Source organism: Mytilus edulis, chromosome 12, assembly GCF_963676685.1.
Source record: "Mytilus edulis chromosome 12, xbMytEdul2.2, whole genome shotgun sequence".
Classification (NCBI taxonomy): Eukaryota; Metazoa; Mollusca; class Bivalvia; order Mytilida; family Mytilidae; genus Mytilus; species Mytilus edulis.
This window is the reverse complement of record NC_092355.1, coordinates 20,312,392-20,333,874: the sequence shown is the minus strand read 5'-3', so window position 1 is coordinate 20,333,874 and position 21,483 is coordinate 20,312,392. Positions and strand designations below refer to the sequence as shown.

The 21,483-nt window shown below is 33.0% G+C and overlaps 1 protein-coding gene across 4 annotated transcripts in view; it reads left to right on the top strand.

The window, feature by feature from the left end:
* Window positions 1-4,361: 4,361 nt before the first annotated feature.
* Window positions 4,362-21,483, top strand: part of LOC139497989 (alpha-(1,3)-fucosyltransferase fut-5-like) — a 29,884-nt gene continuing 12,762 nt past the window's right edge. Inside the window, exon 1 of one of the 4 annotated variants that reach the window (XM_071286253.1) lies at window positions 4,362-4,486. The gene's annotated coding sequence lies outside the window, so the exon portion shown is untranslated. Of the gene's footprint in view, window positions 4,487-7,737; window positions 7,891-7,978; window positions 7,998-8,566; window positions 8,599-21,483 lie in introns of those variants that run through there. The other 3 variants (XM_071286248.1, XM_071286252.1, XM_071286251.1) reach the window with 3 other exon arrangements.

Genomic DNA, 21,483 nt, shown 5'->3' with positions numbered 1-21,483 from the left:
TCTTGTCATATCCAATTAATAGTTGTGACCTTGTCCTACCAAATTAAAATTATTGACCTTGTCATATCCATTTTGTTGTTGTGATCTTGTCATATCTATAATACTAAAATAACGAGGTCCAATTTGTCAGCCGTCATCGGGTTAAAACGACAAATCTAAGAATTCAACTTTATATATAGCTAATTTAGGACAATGGTGTAGATTAAAAATTACATCACTCCTGACCCTTTTGTTTTCCACATAATTAATATTGCCAATAATTAACAAGTTCCGGGTCGAATCCGATACAGATACCAATAGTATATTCATCTGTTACCTATTTCCTTATCTGTACGTTCTGCATCTGACAGGAGCACCACCAAACGGTGTATTTAGGATTTTGCTATATACACAGGTCATAATCACAGGGCTGACACTACTAAATTCAATCATTGTATTTGTTAGCGGGCATGACGTTAAACAGCGAATCAACTTTATTTATAACTTATATAGGACAATGCTGTTGATTAAATACTCCATTCCAGGACCTTTTGTTTCCCAAATAATTAATATTACCAATAATTGATAAGTTCCAGGTCGACGGGTTCAAACAGAAAGATTTGAAAGCAGAGAAAACTGTGTATCTAATAATCGGCATAACTTGTATAGGACAATGCTGTTGATTAAATACTCCATTCCAGGACCTTTTGTTTTCCAAATAATTAATATTACCAATAATTGATAAGTTCCAGGTCGACGGGTTCAAACAGAAAGATTTGAAAGCAAAGAAAACTGTGTATCTTATAATCAGCATAACTTATATAGGACAATGCTGTTGATTAAATACTCCATTCCAGGACCTTTCGTTTTCCAAATAATTAATATTACCAATAATTGATAAGTTCCAGGTTGACGGGTTCAAACAAAAAGATTTGAAAGCAGAGAAAACTGTGTATCTTATAATCGGCATGACTTTATCAGATGACAATACCAATACCAAAATAAGGCTTACGCATAATTATATACTTTAATTCAGTCACAGACCCGCGATATCACGGGTGTGTTCTAGTATTATTAATAGTTGTGACCTTGACATATCCAATTGATAGCTGTAACATTGTCACATCCAATTAACAGTTGTGACCTTGTCCTACCAATTAACATAATGGATCTTGTCATATCCATTTTACAGTTGTGACTTTGAAATGGCATTTAATTTTTGTTTATTCTTTTGCAACTGTCCAATAAACTGTGGTGAAATAATGGTATAATTATACTAATTTCAAATTTCTCAAATTGTTATGCTATGTTTATATATTATTTATATTGCTCTATCTTCATGTTAGGCATATATATGTTAGGTCAATAAACGTCTTTACCAAGTTATTTGTTTTGTATCTTTTCACATTATTATGTTGCTGTCATGTCGCTCATGATAAAATGACCTTGGAGAAATTTGAATGCAGACTTAAATGAAGTATCTGTATAACAAAGGAAAATTCAAATGTTGAAAATCTGTAAAAAAAAAAACAAGTTCAATACCAAAAAGAAGATGTGGTATGATTGCCAATGAGACAACTCTCTACAAGATACCAAATTACCAACAGTTATATAGATATAAAGAAGATGTGGTATGATTACCAAGAGACCAAATGACACACAAACTATCAGCTATAATTCACTGTATGGCCTTCAAGACCTTGTAATAGAGTGTTTTCGGTATATTAGAGACCTTGTAATAGAGTGTTTTCAGTATATTAGAGACCTTGTAATAGAGTGTTTTCAGTATATTAGAGACCTTGTAATCGAGTGTTTTCAGTATCTTATCTACAGTGACCACAAAGGTTGTTAGTTTAGACCTTCTCCTTGCAAGGTGATTTTGACTACGATCTGAACTAAATGGGATTGCCAGTTTTCCTCCCACAGTTGTTTTTGTCAAGCATACGACTTTAGTTGCAGAATGCTCGACATAAAGATAGTGATCCAGCGGCAGCATTAACTAATTTCTTAAAAGCTTTATATATTAGAAGGTGAAAGACCTGGGTTCTTCGTACTTTGTATATAGATGTCTTATGTTACGTAGTTTCTATCAGTCACATGTCCATGGTCCTCGACCTCATTTTCATGGTTTAGTGACTACTTGGGGATTTTTTTTGTTTGTAAGGTTAATTTCTCTCTTATTAAGAGTAATAGGATAACTGTATTTGGTATGTGCCTACCTTGCAAAGACCTCATGCCCGTCAGACAGTTTTCACTTGACCTTGACCTCATTTCATGGATCAGTGAACAACGTTAAGTTTTGGTGGTCAGTTTATATCACAGATACTATAAGCAATAGGTCTTGTAAATTTGGTTTATGGAAACATTGTAAGGTGTACATGTTCAACTGGTAGATGTCATCTGGCCTTGACCTCATTTTCATGGTTCAGTGGTTATAGTTAAGTTTTAGTGTTTTGGTCTGTTTTTCTTATACTATATGCAATAGGTCAACTATATTTGGTATTTGGAAATATTTTATGCTGTACATGTCAGTCTTGCAGGTTTTATTTGACCTTGTCCTCATTTTCACTGTTTATTGTTCAGTGTAAATTTCTGTGTTTTGGTCTGTTTTTCTTAAACTAAAAGCAATGGTCAGCTATATTTGTTGTATGGAAGGATTGTAAGCTGTACATGTCTTTCTGTCATCTTCATGGTTCTTTGGTCAATATTTTGTTTTCTTGGTTAGATCTGTGTCTTAGAAACTATAAGCAATAAGTCAACTATATTTAGTGTATTGCATGATTGTAAAGTGTACTTGTATTGCTTATTTGGTTTATATGACCTAGACCTCATTTTCTTGGATCATGTTAAGTTTATGGGATACTTGTAGTAAAGCTTTATATTTAGAACTATCAACATAATATTAGTGGTAAGTAAAGAAGGCGAGACATTTCAGCGTGTGCACTCTTGTCTTATTTCGAACTAAAAATTCCTCTATAAAATACCTTCATTACATAACCAAGAGTGCTGAAAGAAGAATTAAACAATGACTCGCTGTTAAGGAGGTTTGCTACTCAGTTTTAAAATAAATAGCTTTCCATAACACTAGTATATATTGATAGGGGATAAATAAAGGAATCTCCCCCCATTTTATTTTTTTGTAATTATACCTCAAAAACAAGAAAAAAGTATGAGTTAATTCTGTTTTTTAACTTTTAAAATTACTAAATAAACTTACTTTTGAAGATCTGTCAAATGAATGTATATTATACATGCTTTATTAGAAATATAATTAAAAAACGACTTTCAATCAAGAATAAATCGCCAAATATGCATAAATTCCAGAGTTTACTTATTGCCTAAAATTGTGTTCGGCAATAGGATGAATAATCATCATCAAATTTCAGGAAATAAGCTTAATGCCTGAAAATTTCAGGCAATAACTTAATGCCTAGGCGTTAGCTTATTGCCTAATTTCACTTATTGCCGCTAACATATATGCATTTTATAGCCCATCATTCTTTTTTCTTTATTCTTTAAAACCACATTATTCTCATTTAAAAAAAAATGACCTTTTTATCTCTATTCTTTATCTATTTGTCCTTTATTTGGCACTTTTGTCACATTATTCTCCGTTCTGTAAACCTTATTCAGACCCTTATATTGGTATGAGTACACTTATCAATGGCTAGTGTTGATTGACTGATTGCTGATTAAAGCCACTTTCAACATTAGTGGCTGTGCCGCTAGATTTTATTGACGAGGAAGCCGGAATCGCCGGAGAGAACCATCGACCAGCTATATTGTAAAATATCAATTAAAAGCCTTAACTCAATAAAAAAAACCACGCAAATTAAACTATATTTATTGAAGTGGCGTACAAATATATACATGTTTAACCCCGCCGCAATTTTGCGCCTGTCCCAAGTCAGGAGCATCTGGCCTTTGTAAGTCTTGTATGATTTTTAATTTTAGTTTCTTGTGTATAATTCGGAGTGTAGTATGACGTCCATTATCACTGAACTAGTATATACATATTTGTTTAGGGGCCATCTAAAGGACGCCTCCGGGTGCGGGAGTTTCTCGCTACATTGAAGACCCATTTGTGGCCTTCGGCTGTTGTCTGCTCTATGGTCGGGTTGTTGTCGCTTTGACACATTCCACATTTCCATTCTCAATTTTATTTTATACAATATAAAGATATAACATAAAAGAAATTTATATGAAAATTGAAAATTCTCCATACTACGACATTATCTGATATTATCTCGCTCACCTGGTACTTGATGATGCATGTCTCTATACATCATCGGGTTTACGATGTGTGACTGGTATAAATATGATACGAGGTATTTAATATAACTATATTTTATAGACTCCATTTGTGAAAATCTATAGAAGCATAACATTTTGATTTTCTTATTGTATCATTTTAAAATGTAGATTCACTGAATATTTGTAAAACGTAAAACTTCGTCAGAATTTATATGGGATGTATAGTTTAGTTCAAACATAAAAATCAGCCAAGGTAAAGTGTTTCTCTCTTCTTCACATATACTTATACATGTTATACAATTGAATCTCTATATAAATGTATCATCTATCTATAATACTAAAATAACGAGGCCCAATTTGTCAGCCGTCATCGGGTAAAAACGACAATTCAAAGAATTCAACTTTATATATAGCTAATATAGGACAATGGTGTAGATTAAAAATTACACCACTCCAGACCCTTTTGTTTTCCACATAATTAATATTGCCAATAATTAACAAGTTCCGGGTCGAATCCAATACCAATACCAATAGTAGGAGGAAATTTGAAAAAAATAGGCAGGACAGGAGTTTTGAGTAAAAAAAAAAAGGCAGGATGAGACACTTGCAAAAAAAAAAGTCAGGACGACAATTTAGGTAAAAAAAAGTCAGGATAAACTAATAAAAAAAAGGCAGGACCGAACAGAGTGAAAAATAAAAAGGCAGGACAGAGATCACAGCTAAAAAAAAATGCAGGACAACATTTTTCATCCTAGCCATCGTCAGGTCTCATTCGTCTCAACTCGGCCGATTCCGTACCCTCATCTAACGATAGAAGGAGAGTAGCGGATTCTACCGAGGATTGCCGAATGCGTCAGGTCTGGATGGGGGTCCTTCATTTATTCATATCTATTTTATCTCTATCCTTTATTCTGTTTGCCCCCCTTTATTTTCTATTGTACATCTTTACATTTTGACATATTAAAGTATTATAAGCAAGTAATGTATTATATGTCTCTGAAGTAAGTAAGTAATTATACTAAGTTTATTATAGTGACTTGTGAACATGTATCAATAAATATGACACAATTACAAAGTTTGTACATTCAATGTTATACCCGACCCATTGGACTTACAAATGATCTTTATACGTACAATATCATGGACTAAATGTTAATAATTATTCACAAATAATTAAAAATTAAAAGGATATGCTCAAATAATTGAATTAAATATGCAAATAATTTAAATGGTATACGGCAACTGACGTCTTACATAAAATACACTAACTATATATATATATAAGTATATGTATGGATATTTTTTTTCATAGAGAAATTAAGTGCCTGTGTATTTTGCCAAGGATTTCATTTTCGACACCATTATAACGCGAGTGTGAAAATCAGATTCGTAAAGGAATTTTTTTATATTTTTTTTTATCTCTATTCAATTTATTTACTATTCTTAGATCTAATGGCAATCAAAGTAAACACATTTCAAAAGATGAAAATAGTTACTATAGATGTATAAATACGTCATGCAAAGCTATGATTAATACTAACCATAGGCGGATCAAGGGGGGGGGGTCCCTGAGGGGGGCCGGGCCCCCCTTTTGTGGGAAAAATTTGGTTGATTATATAGGGAATCATTGAGCATGACTGGAGCGCCACCCCCCCCCCCCGTTAGGTCAGTCAGCGCCACCCCCCCCCCCCTCTTAGGAAAAGTTCTGGATCCGCCACTGCTGACAGTTGTGAAAATTACATGAGCATAATAATAGAAAGCCTGAGGCATAAACAACTACGTGTCAGAAACAGAGAAAACTCTAGTTACGGTATTATATCAAGTAGACTAGCCAAAAATAACTCGTAAATGTGAATTTTCGTACGAGTGTGGCCAAGCACTTGTCTCAGGAAAAAAAATCAAGTGTTATAAAGGTGTTTTTTTTATTCTGAAACAATTGCCTGTGGAGTGTGGATAGTAAACTCACATTTATAGAAACAAGTGTTTGTGTTTCCGGCGCATGAACTTGAGAACAAACATTAGAACTTTTGAACAACTTCGATTTTCTAAATTGCATTGAAATTAAAAGTACAAAATGTTGTTATAGCCAGATTAACTAATACTAGAACACACCCGCGAAATCGCAGCCATTCAGAGCGTAGTTTAAAGTATGTAAAGTGTTGTTGGAAGAATTTTGTAAAAAATTGAATGACTGGAGAATTTCAGCAAAAGTGTCATAAGTCATAGCTTATTGGGGACAGGAAAATGCTTTTTTTTTTATCCCTCCTCCTTTATTTCCAAATTCCCAATTTTGGAACATACATTTAGTATGTTATGGACATTTAAGTAAGGAGCCTGTAATTCAGTGGTTGTCGTTTGTTTATGTGTAACTTATTTGTTTTTCGTTCATTTTTTGTACATAAAGTTTTTTTTACATTGTCAGTTCGGGGCCTTTTAAAGCTGAGTATGCGGTATGGGCTTTGCTCGTTGTTGAAGGTCGTACGGTGACCTATAATAGTTATTAATTTCTGTGTCATATTGGTCTCTTGTGGAGAATTGTCTCAACATGGCAACCATACCACATCTTCTTTTTTTTGTAAAAGATTAAATGACTGGAGAATTTCAGAAAAGGTATCAAAAGTTCACATGAATATTTTTAGCGCTTATCTGTATATTATGAAAATTCATTCCTTATAAATATAGTCAGTGTTTTTACTTTCAATTCTAAGTTTACTAATCGATCCATGGTGGTCATTGATATAGTATACAGACCCTCTCTATTTAATAAACTCTGTGACCGCCGTTGATAGTAAACTTGAAAATGATAGCAGATAGAATTCTGAAAATACTCTTTATTCTTTGTATATGTATGAGGGGGAGGACAGGGGGGTACCCTTCTCCCTTCTCCCACCCCTCTTCTCCTTTCTCCTACCCCCGTTCTCCTTTCTCCCATTCAGTAAAATAAAACATCTCCTTTTGAGATATTTTTTCTTGAAATATTAGAAATTTTTTTAAAAGGAGAGATATTTCATTTTTTCTCCTTTCTCCAACTTTTTCTCCTTTCTCCCAGCCTTCCTCTCCTTTCTCCTACCCCCTTTCTCCTTTCTCCCACCCCCTTTCTCGTTTCTCCCACCCCCTTTCTCCTTTCTCCTACCCCCTTTCTCCCTGTCTCCCTTACCCCTGTCCTCCCCCTCATGTATGTTCAAAGTATACAGAAAAACGCAAACCGGAAGTCTAATCTGACTTAAAATTTCGTCCAATGGCGGGACAATATCCGGATACCTTTTCTCGTTTTTCTCCCGGAATAACTCAATCTGAATAATCATATGAATAGATGACAAATGCGACTATGCACTATACCTATAGGACACAGAGGCGTGTTGATTAATTTATTGTGGAAAGAGGAGAAGCGACACCCAATATGAGGTCTTCTCGTTTAATAGTATAGAAAACGATATGCAAATCAATCGGGTGCGATAGTCGAGTAGACCTGACATTGTGATATGTATTGAGTTCACTTCCCATTCAGGCCATTGTTTATGTTTTGTAATGGTAAAAGTAGTACAAGACATAGCACATGTTTGGAGCACTACAACAATAATTTTACTGGTAAAAATAAATAAGTGCAACACTGATTCACACAACGGACACCGGGACAACAAAAGAAACAAATAAACTGTAAGTAATATAAGGTGGCAACTTCAGGGACCCAGGGCAAAATATTAGAAGTACAACACCTATTCACACAACGGACGCCGAGACAACAAAAAGAAAACAAATAAACTGTAAGTTATATAAAGTGGCGACTTTATGGACATATGAAGGCCAACCCTGACAAATTTCAGGCAATAGCCATAGACAAGAAAACTGAAAATAAAAACATTTCTTTTAATTCAGATGGTAATATTATACATTTTGAAAAAAAAGTAAAATTATTGGGTGTAACAATTGATTATCAACTTAAGTTTGATGCCTATATTTCCAACAGTTGTAAAAAGGCATCAAGAAAATTACATGTACTTAAACGTATTGGGAAACATTTAACAAAATTAGGTAGACTTACTATATATTATTAGTCAAATTTTAATTATTTTCCTGTAATATGGCACTTCTGTGGAGATTGTAACACCAGAAAAATAGAGAAAATACAGGAGGGTGCCCTAAGATTTATATATGAACAGATGAAGACTATATTGTAGTACCTATCAGCAACTGTTAATTAAAACAAAATTACCAAGCTTAGAAATCAGAAGAATTAGAATGATAGCAATATTAATTAGGTATATAAAATCATTAATAAACAATGTCCATTATATCTACATGAACTTATTGAAATTAAAAAATGTAATTACTCTTTTGGAAATAACAACAGCAGATGTTCCCAGGGTAAGGACAACTACCCATGGGCTACACTCATTTAGATATGCAGGAGCCAAACTCTGGAACGAACTGCCAAATAAGATGAGGGAAGAAATGTCATTGGGTCAGTTTAAGTTTGGTTGGTAATTGGGAGTGCAGTTCATGTCAACGTTCCTCCTGCAGATCTCAATGAGCTGTAGATCAGTTTATTTATTTATCTTGTATACTCTGGCTTTTAAATTATTAGACATATTTTTTCATTTTTTTTTTATTTGTGTTCTTAATGCTTGAATTACTTTTAGTGCTTTATAATAGCTATTGCATGAATGTTAGTTTATCTGCATTTTATGTTTGCTTATATGCTTTAATTGTGCTATTAATTGCTGTGCTTGATAACATTATTTATTTTGCATGATGTGCTTTATGTTTTATGTGTTTTATGTATTGTGCTTGTCTTATATGTATGTCGGATAAAAGCTCTACAGAGCTTATGTTGTATTGTTATATGTATAACCGACTTTAAATACATCTTTTATTTTTAATGCTTATGACCCAAAGTGTTCGTCGCCTCCTTTTGTAGGAACACTTGGTTGATTAAGTAAACAATTACTGAAAGTCCAAACGGGCAACCTCTAATGACAGTTAGTGTCCCCTTAATGGAAATATCTTGATCAGCCACCCATATATATTTACAAGTTTCAACATTTTCTTCTTTGGGAGATCTTCCCATGAAAGGAAAATAAATAGTTCACACATTAGCCCACATTAGTAATGCAGGATAAACAAGGTGCACATAATTTCTTATTGGCCTTATCAAAAGGAAGAAAGTAAACCTTGAGTATTATAAGTAATGACTGATTGACTAATGATTATCATTTAGAAACTACCATCTCAGACAGCACTCTGTCTCCACAAACCACCCATATATAAACTGTATATCTTGTGACTGGGAGATGTGTTGGCCTGGAACCACACAAAACACAATAAACAGTACAACAAGTCTACACCGACTCTGGAACAACACACACAAACACACAATAAACAGTACAACAAGTCTGCACCGACTCTGGAACAACACACACAAACACAATAAACAGTACAACAAGTCTGCACCGACTCTGGAACAACACAAACACAATAAACAGTACAACAAGTCTGCACCGACTCTGGAACCACACACTCACAATAAACAGTACAAGTCTGCATCGACTCTGGAACCACACACTCACAATAAACAGTACAACAAGTCTGCACCGATTCTGACACCACACACACAAAATAAACAGTACAAGTCTGCACCGACTCTGGAACCACACACACACACAATAAATAGTACAACAAGTCTGCACCGACTCTTGAACTACACAAACACAATAAACAGTACAACAAGTCTGCACCGACTCTGGAACCACACAAAAACAATAAACAGTATACAACAAGTCTGCACCGACTCTTACACCACACACACACAATAAACAGTACAAGTATGCACCGACTCTGGAACCACACACACACAATAAATAGTACAACAAGTCTGCACCGACTCTTGAACCACACACACACAATAAACAGTACAACAAGTCTGCACCGACTCTGGAACCACACACTCATAATAAACATGCAGTACAAAAAGTCTACACCGACTCTGGAACCACACACTCACAATAAACAGTACAACAAGTCTGCACCGACTCTGGAACAACACACTCACAATGAATAGTACAACAAGTCTGCACCGACTCTGGAACAACACACTCACAATAAACAGTACAACAAGTCTGCACCGACTCTGGAACCACACACTCACAATGAATAGTACAACAAGTCTGCACCGACTCTGGAACAACACACACACAATTAACAGTACAACAAGTCTGCACCTACTCTGCAACCACACAATCACAATAAACAGTACAACAAGTCTGCAGTGGCGTAGCTAGGCTATATTCAAGTGTACGCCCAAAACCTCAGCGAGGTGTTTACGTCTCCAATCGGGTCCAGGTTAAAGCATCCACTGGTAGCGGGTTCAAGGGGGCGAAGCCCCCTAAAGCAAACGAGTTATGGAGAAAGAAAAACAATTTTTGTCATTAAAACCTCATCAATAGCCACATAATTTAGAGTCTAAAGTGTAATTTATTCATAGTGTGTTGATTTGGAATCTAATAGTCATTGGGTTAAAAGAAAATGTCCAAACCAGTTATTTTAAAATATGTATAAAAGGATTACAGAAATCAGGTTTAAAAAAAATCAAACATTTTCTTAAGATATTTTTTCCTTACCTGCAATGTTGACTTCTATCCATGTTTAATGAAAATCTCTGAAGGTTTTCAAATTTAGAATGTAAAAAATAATATTCCTAGGCCATCTGTTAATTGCGAAAAGATAAGTCCGTCTGTCAACTGAAAAATGAAAAAAAAAAAAAAAAAATACTTTCAAAATTTTACTTCAAACATTAAGGGGGCTCCTGGGTATAAATGAATTTTTTTTTCTAATATAGGATTTCGCTATATTTTTTCATAAATGAACTTTATCATATACTTAAAAGAAAAATGAAATAAAAAAATGGGGTCACCGTTCATTTAAGCTAAAATCTGCCTCTAGAAGAAGCATACATTTTTGTTAATGTCCTTTTTTTCTGTTGAACTAATAGGAGAAAAAGAGGAAATATCGAAATAAAAAAATAACCTAATATAAGAAATCGCTTAAATTTTACAATTATTTAGTTTATGTACAGCTTATTTGAAAACAATAATAAAAAATATAGGTCACCGATGAGTTAAAAAAGATATTTCAAATTTAAGGCCAAAAAATGGCATTTTTGCACCAAAGGGAGATAATTTGGAGCTTTTTCAATTTTTAAAGTCATCTGGGGCCAAACCAAATAATTTTTTTGGGTTGTTTTTTGTACCATATCATAAAGTAACAACTAATAGTGTAATAAATAAAATTTGTAATGAAAAAATAAAGGTTTATTTTTTTGCTAAAATTTTTGTACCCATGAGCCACCTTAATCATAAAAAAGCTTCTTCCAAATATTCATAAAATTTTATGAAGGTTTGACAAAGTAATTGATGTGTAACAAACTTTACCAATTTTAAGACTTTATCTTCTTGTTAACTTCAAAAGAAATTCCTTTTTATCAGTAAAATACGGGAAAATTAAAAATATTATTTCATCATTATGCTCTGGATATTCTATGTCTTTTGATCACAAAAAGCTCCTGTCCTACTTTTGAAGATTTCATGAATGTTTGACAAAGTCAACGATATTAAAAAAATACATCTTGAAACACATACTTAACCTTTATGGTGACGACGCCAACGAAATCTGACTATGATCGCTATGTTTCGCTTTCGCAAAATAATGTTGCGGGCTCGATAAAAATGCAAACCACATATCGAACCTCAGCAGATAATGAACTGCTTTAAACCAAGGGAAAATAAGTACACAGTAAATTCAGACTTTGACAGGAAATGAAAAAAAAATTACACGGTACCATTTGATTCAGTAACTGTATGAAGAAAGATTTACAAGAACCATTTTTTTTAAATCTATTTAGATTAATTTTTTTGTTACCAAAATTCAAGTGTACGCCCGGGGGTTTTGACGTTAACGTAGCTACGCGCCTGGTCTGCACCAACTCTGGAACCACACACTCACAATAAACAGTACAACAAGTCTGCACCGACTCCTGGAACCACACACACACAATAAACAGTACAACAAGTCTGCACCGACTCTGGAACCACACACTCACAATAAACAGTACAACAAGTCTGCACTGACTCTGGAAACACACAAACAACATAAACAGTACAACAAGTCTGCACTGGCTCTGGAACCACACACACACACAATACACAGTACAACAAGTCTGCACTGGCTCTGGAACCACACAAACACAATAAACAGTACAACAAGTCTGCAGTGGCTCTGGAACCACACACACACAATACACAGTACAACAAGTCTGCACTGGCTCTGGAACCACACAAACACAATAAACAGTACAACAAGTCTGCACTGGCTCTGGAACCACACAAACACAATACACAGTACAACAAGTCTGCACTGGCTCTGGAACCACACACACACAATAAACAGTACAACAAGTCTGCACTGGCTCTGGAACCACACAAACACAATACACAGTACAACAAGTCTGCACTGGCTCTGGAACCACACAAACACAATAAACAGTACAACAAGTCTGCACTGGCTCTGGAACAACACAAACAGAATACACAGTACAACAAGTCTGCACCGACTCTGACTAGTGAGTTATTGCAAATATAACAAAAGCCGAGATTTTACAAATCTTTTACAAAAATATCCAAAAAGTCTTAAAATCAATTATAGTCCATTTTTCCACTCCGACACAAATGACAGTATTTTCAATGTCCTTCAGTCCCGATGTAGGAGCTGATATACGCTGGGCCTATGTTGGTATCCATCTTTCAGTAAATGAAGTATATTACTCTTTATTGGCGTCTTTTGCATGATCGACGGGTTCCATACTGTATAATTATTTGTGCATTCCGTTAATGTATGGGTTTTGTTGCGAGTTTGATGATCCCGTAGATGCTGGGGTGGGCATGTAGAAGAGTATTTGTTGTGGAATCCGTAGAGGTGGTTGGTGGAGCGGGGTCCTTATGTCAAACAGTTGTTCCATAAGAAAGCGGTATATTTCAAAATGTTGTTGTAGCGAGAACGTTGTCAGCTTCCACGTGATCGGTAAATGTGTAACTCGTGGTTGTAGCGAGGACGTTGTCAGTTTCCACGTGATCGGTGAATGTGGTTGTAGCGAGTACATTATCATCTTCAACGTTATCGGTAAATGTGGTTGTAGCGAGAACGTTATCATCTTCAATGTGATCGGTGAATGTGGTTGTAGCAAGTAAACATTATCAGCTTCGAGGTGACCGGTAAATGTGATTGTAGCGAGTACATTGTCAGCTTTATCGATGTCTGCTAGTGTCAGTATAAGCAATAATACATCTCACAAAAGAATGAGGATTTCACGAATTGGATAAACTGATAAGATTTGCTTGAAAAACTCAGCAACTAGTATCTTAATTTGAAACCAAAAAATACATTGTTTTTTTAAATTTAAATTATAATTGGATTAAATTTTCTTTTTTTATATAAATTTCAGAAAAAAAATATTTACAAAAATTTATAAACAACAGAGTAAATAAATAAAAAGAACATGTTAAATGGCCTATTTTGTTCGTAAGTTTCATAATTTTTTACTTTTTTTTTTTAAAATTGAATTTGAATCTTTTGTTGAACGTATTTGTCCAATTCAATGCATTTTCCTTGCAAATTTATAACATATATCCAAAAACATGCACATATTTTCTTAATATATATATATTGCATATTTCCTTAAATCTAGTTTAAATAAATTATAAATATTTCACTGATTGAATTGAATATTTATAAGTTATATTGCTTACGAATACAAGATTGTTATTATTAATATTATTAATCTAATCGCAGAATTCAGTATTTTCTATAAAATATTTTCTGAACAATACAAGTGAAAAATAGGATTGTATTTCACAAATTAACTTTAATGGTTTTAAAATAGATCATAAGTTTTTTTTCTAATTAAAAGACCGTAAATGTAATTAATATAATTAAGTGTGATAATCACTTTCTTCTAGATTAGATTCTTTTTTATTTCTTATAAAACCAAGTTAATGGTACAAAGAAAGATTTTTTACATATTATTACATACAGATTTTGCGCATGTCAAGTTTACACAAAACGAACAACAAGAATGAGAGATTGGTGATCAACCTGGAGAACATACTTCTATATTGATAATTCTAATTAATTTACACAAATTTTTTAATACACGAATATTTTTTGAAATAAATAAAGCGCCGAATTTTAAAACATTTACTCGGCTTACATAGTAAGGTTTAAGAAAAGCTCTTCTACTTTCTGCTTTTTAAAAAAGTTTACAGTTTAAAATATAGTGATATTCATCACCTATCTCTTGAGAGTTACAAAGTACACAGTACCTTTCCTCTCTAATAATTCTACGCCATCTACCGGTTTCTATAGGCAACCGATGATTTCCAGTTCTAAACCTACATAACGTTATTTTATCTTTATAAGGTAATGAGTCTAAATATTCTTCAAATTCAAAGTTTTCTTTAAACAGTTTGTAACATAATGCTTTTGGAGAATTTTCCATTTCTGATTTCCAAGTCTGTTCAAATTGATCAAAAACTCTTTGTTTAAGGCTCAACTTTAACCATTTTGGATTAAAACTATAGTTACTCTGATTTAACCAAATATTTGAAAATCCATATTTATTCAAGCTATTTTTTATACAAATCAACCATTCGTTAGTAAATCCACCATCTACGTGGAGTTTATAAATATATCTATATAGAATATTTGTCATTTTACTATCGGAACTGTTTACAATGTTAGACCAAAAAGATACCATACGGTGTTCCACATATACTGACATAGGATAAGCGCCTAGCTCTCCATATACCATAAAGCTTGGGGTTGATTTTTTCAGGTTTAACAAAAGTTTACAAAACTTCAAATGCACTCTTTCTATTGCATCAATATTACTAAATCCCCAAATTTCACAACCATATAGCAATATAGGCCTTACAATTTTATCAAAAAGATCGTACTGACATTTAACTGTCAGGTTATGTAAGCGGCCTTTTTTTAGAACTTCATACATAGCTTTGGTGGCTTTACTAATGAGTTGATTTTTAGCACTTTTAAAACTACCCGTTTTGGAAAAAATAATGCCTAAATATGAAATATCTTTGACAATTTCTAAAACATTACCATCAAGTGTAAAATTTAATTTGTTTGTCAATCTCCCATTACCAAAAATAACAATTTTTGTTTTGGTTGGATTAACTTTCAGTTTCCATATATCACAGTATTCATGAAATGTATTTAACTGATGTTGAAGATCTTGTGCAGTTTCAGAAAATAAAACAGTATCATCTGCATAAAGTAATACATAAAGTTTCAAGTAAATATTAATTTGTTCTTCTATTTCATCTGACACTGTGTTTAAACCTATTACATCATTTCTATGAAAAAAATCTTCCAAGTCATTCAGATACAAAGAAAAAAGAAAAGGAGATAAAGTTTCTCCTTGTCTAACATCTATATTACATGGAAAGTATTCGGTAGTATCACCGTTAAATGAAATACGAGATTTAATACTACTATACATATTAAAAATTACATTATACATTTTACCATTTATATCATTTAATAGTAATTTTTGCCACAGGCCATTTCTCCAAACGGTATCAAAAGCTTTAGCAAAATCGATAAAAGCACAAAAAAGTTTCCTCTTTTTGTTTTTCATCGTCTGAATGAGAGAATATAAAATAAATAAATTATCAATGGTGGAGTATCCTTTCCGGAAGCCTCCTTGGTTTTCGCATGTTAAGCTATATTCTTTCGAATATTTATTTAATCTGTTATTTAAAACAGATGTGAAAAGTTTCCCAAAGCAGCTTATTATGGTGATAGGTCTAAAATTCTTTGGATCAAATTTATCCCCTTTATTTTTAAACACTGGAATTATATCGCCCCATAGCCATTCTTCGGGTACAATACCTGTATCAAAAATTACATTAAATAATTTTACATAAATATCACACATAACACTGAAAGAATGCTTCAGATATTCATTAACAATTCTATCATTAGCAGATGCTTTATTATTTTTCAGACCCTTTAAAGCATTTTCAACTTCCTCACGAGTTATTACAGAGTTAATATGTACATTCAAACTATCTACACCAACCTGGCTTTCTGAAGGGTTTTCATTATCTTCATTGTCACCGCTATTTAAATCTTTGAAATTATCAAACAAAACAGTAATTGGGATATCTGGAGTTTTGGATTTTTTGTTGCTGTTTAAAATTTTCCAGTATTCCTTTGGATTTTTTGATTTCAAATTACTAATCTTGTTTCTAATTTTCTTGCGGTGTTTATTTATACTTTAATCCATTGTTCTTTTATATTGCTTTTCTAGAGATTTTGTCTCATTGAAAAGATCTGGTGAAAAATTACGTTTCAGTTTTCTCTTAGATTTTTTGATTTTTTTTCTTGCAGTCTTGCAATCTTCGTCAAACCAAGGCTTAGATGTATTTATTCTAACATTATTTTGTTTATCACATTTCATATAAGTACCAAAAGTAGTCTTAGCAGCATCAACAAGTATATCACAAGTTCTTTTAACAATATTATTTACACAATTATGATTTACATCTTCAATATTTACAGACTCAAGCTCAGTTAGAATAATGTCAGTAAGAGTTTTATCTATATTTTCAATAAAGGTATCCAAATTTTCGATGTCCCATTTTTTAACCTCTTCAGTTGGTGTGAAGTTCCCTTTTTAGCTCACCTGGCCTAAAAGGCCATGTGAGCTTTTCTCATCACTTGGCGTCCGTCGTCATCGTCGTCTGTCGTCGTTAACAATTTTTCAAACATCTTCTCCTCTGAAACTACACTACTGAATGGATTTGAATGAAACTTAAAATGATTGTTCCTTAGATTATCCTGCACAAAGTGTGTGCTTCGATTTTTGATCCGTCAAAAAACATGGCCACCGTTACTTAAAATAGAACATAGGGGTCAAATGCAGTTTTTGGCTTATATCTCAAAAACGGAGGCATTTAGAGCAAATCTGACATGGGGTAAAAATGTTCATTAGGTCAAGATCTATCAGCCCAGAAATTTTCAGATGAATCAAACAAACCATTGTTGGGTTGCTGCCACTTAATTGGTAATTTTAAGGAAATTTTGCAGTTTTTGGTCATTATCTTGAATATTATTATAGATGAAGATAAACTGTAAAACAGCAAAAATGATCAGCAAGGTAAGATCTACAAATAGGTTAATATGACCAAAATTGTCAATTGACCCCTTAAGGGGTAAATGTCCTTTAATGACAATTTTTCACAATTTGTTCATCATATTTGCTAACTTTAAAAAATCTTCTCCTCTGAAACTACTGAATGGATTTGGATGAAACTTAGCATGATAGTTCCTTAGATTATCCTGCACAAAGTGTGTGCTTCGATTTTTGATCCGTCAAAAAACATGGCCGCCCTTACTTTAAATAGAACATAGGGGTCAAATGCAGTTTTTGGCTTATATCTCAAAAACGAAAGCATTTAGAGCAAATCTGACATGGGGTAAAAATGTTCATTAGGTCAAGATCTATCAGCCCTGTAATTTTCAGACGAATCAAACAAACCATTGTTGGGTTGCTACCACTTAATTGGTAATTTTAAGGAAAGGAGTAGGTCCGGTAAGGACCGATTTTGGCCTCAAATTTCAGGTTCATCTGACGAAAGATTTTGACCATTTTTTAAACACTTAAGTGTCTATTTCATTTGATTCAATTAGTTAATGTGAAAGATTTTAACTGATTTAGTCATTACAATCGATCCGAGTCAAGCTCAAATATGAAAAATCTACCAAATATGCCGAAAAATGTCACTTTTCAGACGGTTTTTGTCAAAATTGAAAGTGGCCGCATCCGTGTTCATCCTCAACCTTTATATATGTTATGTATTATCATAAAATACAACTTGCATTTCAATATTAAGGATGAACACGAATGCGGCCACTTCCGTTTTACACGAAAACCGTCTAAAATTTAACTAAAATGCTAGAATTGTGAAGATTTCAGTAATTTAGCATGACTTAATGGTGCTAGTACCCGATATATGCGCATTGTATTGTCAAAAACAGCCCATATTTATGTAGCAGGAGCATTCTACTGTCCAAATAATAACTAAAAGTTTACATTTTAACAGTTTTGTAAAACTGCTATATTTTGGGGCCAAAAAGGGGTCTTACTGAACCTACTCCTTTTGCAGTTTTTGGTCATTATCTTGAATATCATTATAGATAAAGATAAACTGTAAACAGCAAAAATGATCAGCAAAGTAAGATCTACAAATAAGTTAAATATGACCAAAATTGTCAGTTGACCCCTTAAGGGGTTATTGTCCTTTAATGACAATTTTTTCACAATTTGTTCATCATATTTGCTAACTTTAAAAAATCTTCTCCTCTGAAACTACTGAATGGATTTGGATGAAACTTAGCATGATAGTTCCTTAGATTATCCTGCACAAAGTGTGTGCTTCGATTTTTGATCCGTCAAAAAACATGGCCGCCCTTACTTTAAATAGAACATAGGGGTCAAATGCAGTTTTTGGCTTATATCTCAAAAACAAAAGCATTTAGGACAAATCTGACAGGGGTAAAAATGTTCATTAGGTCAAGATCTATCAGCCCTGTAATTTTCAGACGAATCAAACAAACCATTGTTCATTTTCACAGTCCATTGCTAAGTTTTAAGTGTTTGTGTTTTGGTCTCATTTTCTTTATTTATAAACAGTAAGTCATATATATTTGTAATATTGAAGAATTGTTAGCTGTACATGTTTGCCTGGCATGGTTCAATATGTTTAATAAGGCATTGTTTACCAGGTGAGCGATTCAGGCTCTTGAGAGCCTCTTGTTTAAAATGATTTCTTTTCTCATTTTCATATATACACATAGAAAGTGACAATGGAGTGTGAGCATCGGAAAATAATTTTGATGTTTCAAGAATAGAAAAGTTTTGAAGAAGTGTAAGAAAATTTGCAGAGCCAATAACATAATCTACCACACTGACATTTTTGCATGTAAATTGGCCTTTGTCTTTGTCATCCCCGATTCTACCATTACAAATAAATAAATTATTAGCTCTACATAGCTGTAAGAAAATATGACCAAAATTATTTTTCTTTTCATCCATACTTTTTCTTGAAATATTAATATTGGAGCTTGCTAACGTGTTTAAAGATACATCATTCAAATCAAACATTCCTGAAAATTCATCATAGGTAACTTCTGTAAAATCTAAGTCCTCGCCTGTTCTGGCATTGAAATCTCCAAGAAGGCATATATGGGCGTTTTTCAATAAAAGCGTTCCTTCAGACCTAAAAAAATTGGAAAATCAACTAGTCTAAAATTTATTTTCAAGAGTTATTTTGAAAACCTCTATTAAAGACCTGTTTGTAAACAAAAAGTGCAATCTTAAATACTCTTTAAAATGATATTATTTTCATAATTTGTGTACTGTTTCGAAGGGGACTTTTGTCCCCTACGAAACTGCTTCTAAAAACACATATTTTTGCAATTTTAAATGTTTCCTATAGACATTCCAGTTTGTTTACTTTATGTACTAGAAACATCTCATTTTTTTCTGAATTGGAGAACCATTTTTTATCGATAAAGATTAGACAGTACTTAACATATGAAGGTACAACTCATGTTACGTAGTGGACAAAAAGTTTCGTAGTTGACATCAACCCTATTCTATGTTAATAAAAACGTAATAAAAATTACATGAAACTAACCTTTGTTATATGCTTTGCACGAATATAATTGAAAAAAGAGTAAAAAAAGACTGCATGGTAGTGGTAGTGTCCACTACGAAACGTTTTTCTCCAAAACTTGTTTCGTAGGGGACCGTTTCGTAGGGGACGTATTCACATGTTTTATTTTTTTCTCACAACCCCTATATTGCAATAGTAACAAGACTGACTGTATTCATCAAAGCGTTATCAAGCTGTACACTGACATTTTTTCATAATTTTAAAACCAGTTACTGAAGTAGATTTGAACCGTTTCGTAGTGGACATTTACAAAAATACGGTATCACTCTGGTCCATTTGATGTGCTCAATTTTTCTTACCAACAGTTTAATTGCCGTTATAAAAGCATCACTTCTTTTGTAAGACCCTAATGTTTATATCTCTTGCAAACAAAAAATTACATTGATTTTATAAAACTGTTTATATGCAAGTTTTAATGACTTCGTTTCGTAGTGGACATTGTGTTAGGGACACACCTTCTAAAATAAAAAATCCTATGTTAAAAGCTGTTTATTAAAATATGTTGGCTCTAAACATACTTTTGAATTATTAAAGAACTTATATTAAGTAAAATTAATATTTATTTCTACATTTTTTTACGATATTTTAGAGTATGAATGTTGAATAGGCGGTCTAGGGACATGCCATTTTGGTTGTTTTGGACCATTCAGGAATCAATATCTTATCAATCTCTCTAAAAAATAAACTGTTTCTTTACTTAAAACTGTTATATCTAATTCAATGTACTGACTGCACAAAAAATTACTTGCAAAGATCAAACACATTTTTTTTAAAGTGGCTGGGACAAGAAAGTACGTTTTTATTGAAAAACGCCCATATAACTATGATCTGAACTAAACATAAGAAGTTCATGTTCAATTTCGTTAAATGGGTCACCTATGCAATATGATGAATTTTCTGGTGGAATATATACAATACCAAAAATAATATCTTGACATAGATGAAACATTTTTTTATCAATTTTGAACCAAAAAATATATTTACTATCTGTTTCAATAGGATGAATGTGTTCAGATAAGTTAGATTTATAAGCAAGGATTATTCCCCCTGATTTAACCCTTGCATATTTACAGCGATTTTTCATTTTAACAGTATACCCTGGTATATTTATTTCATCTACGTCATCGGTCTTTGTTTCAACAAAACATAAAATATCATAATTTTGAATAAGTTCATTAAATTCTGGATACTGAATTCTTCTATTTAAACCACATACATTCAATGACAGTATATTTAAATTAATTATATTATTAGACAATGGTTTGTTTTTATTTTTAATATTGTTTACAACTTCAGAGTAATGTTTACAATGTTCTCCACGGTAATCCTATCTGTGATCAGGCGTGTCTTCTCTCTCTGGTGTAGAATGTACCCTTGGGCGTTTTTGTGGCCTTGAAGTTGATTGACGAGGATCTACATGCGTAAAAAAAAATATTGCGTA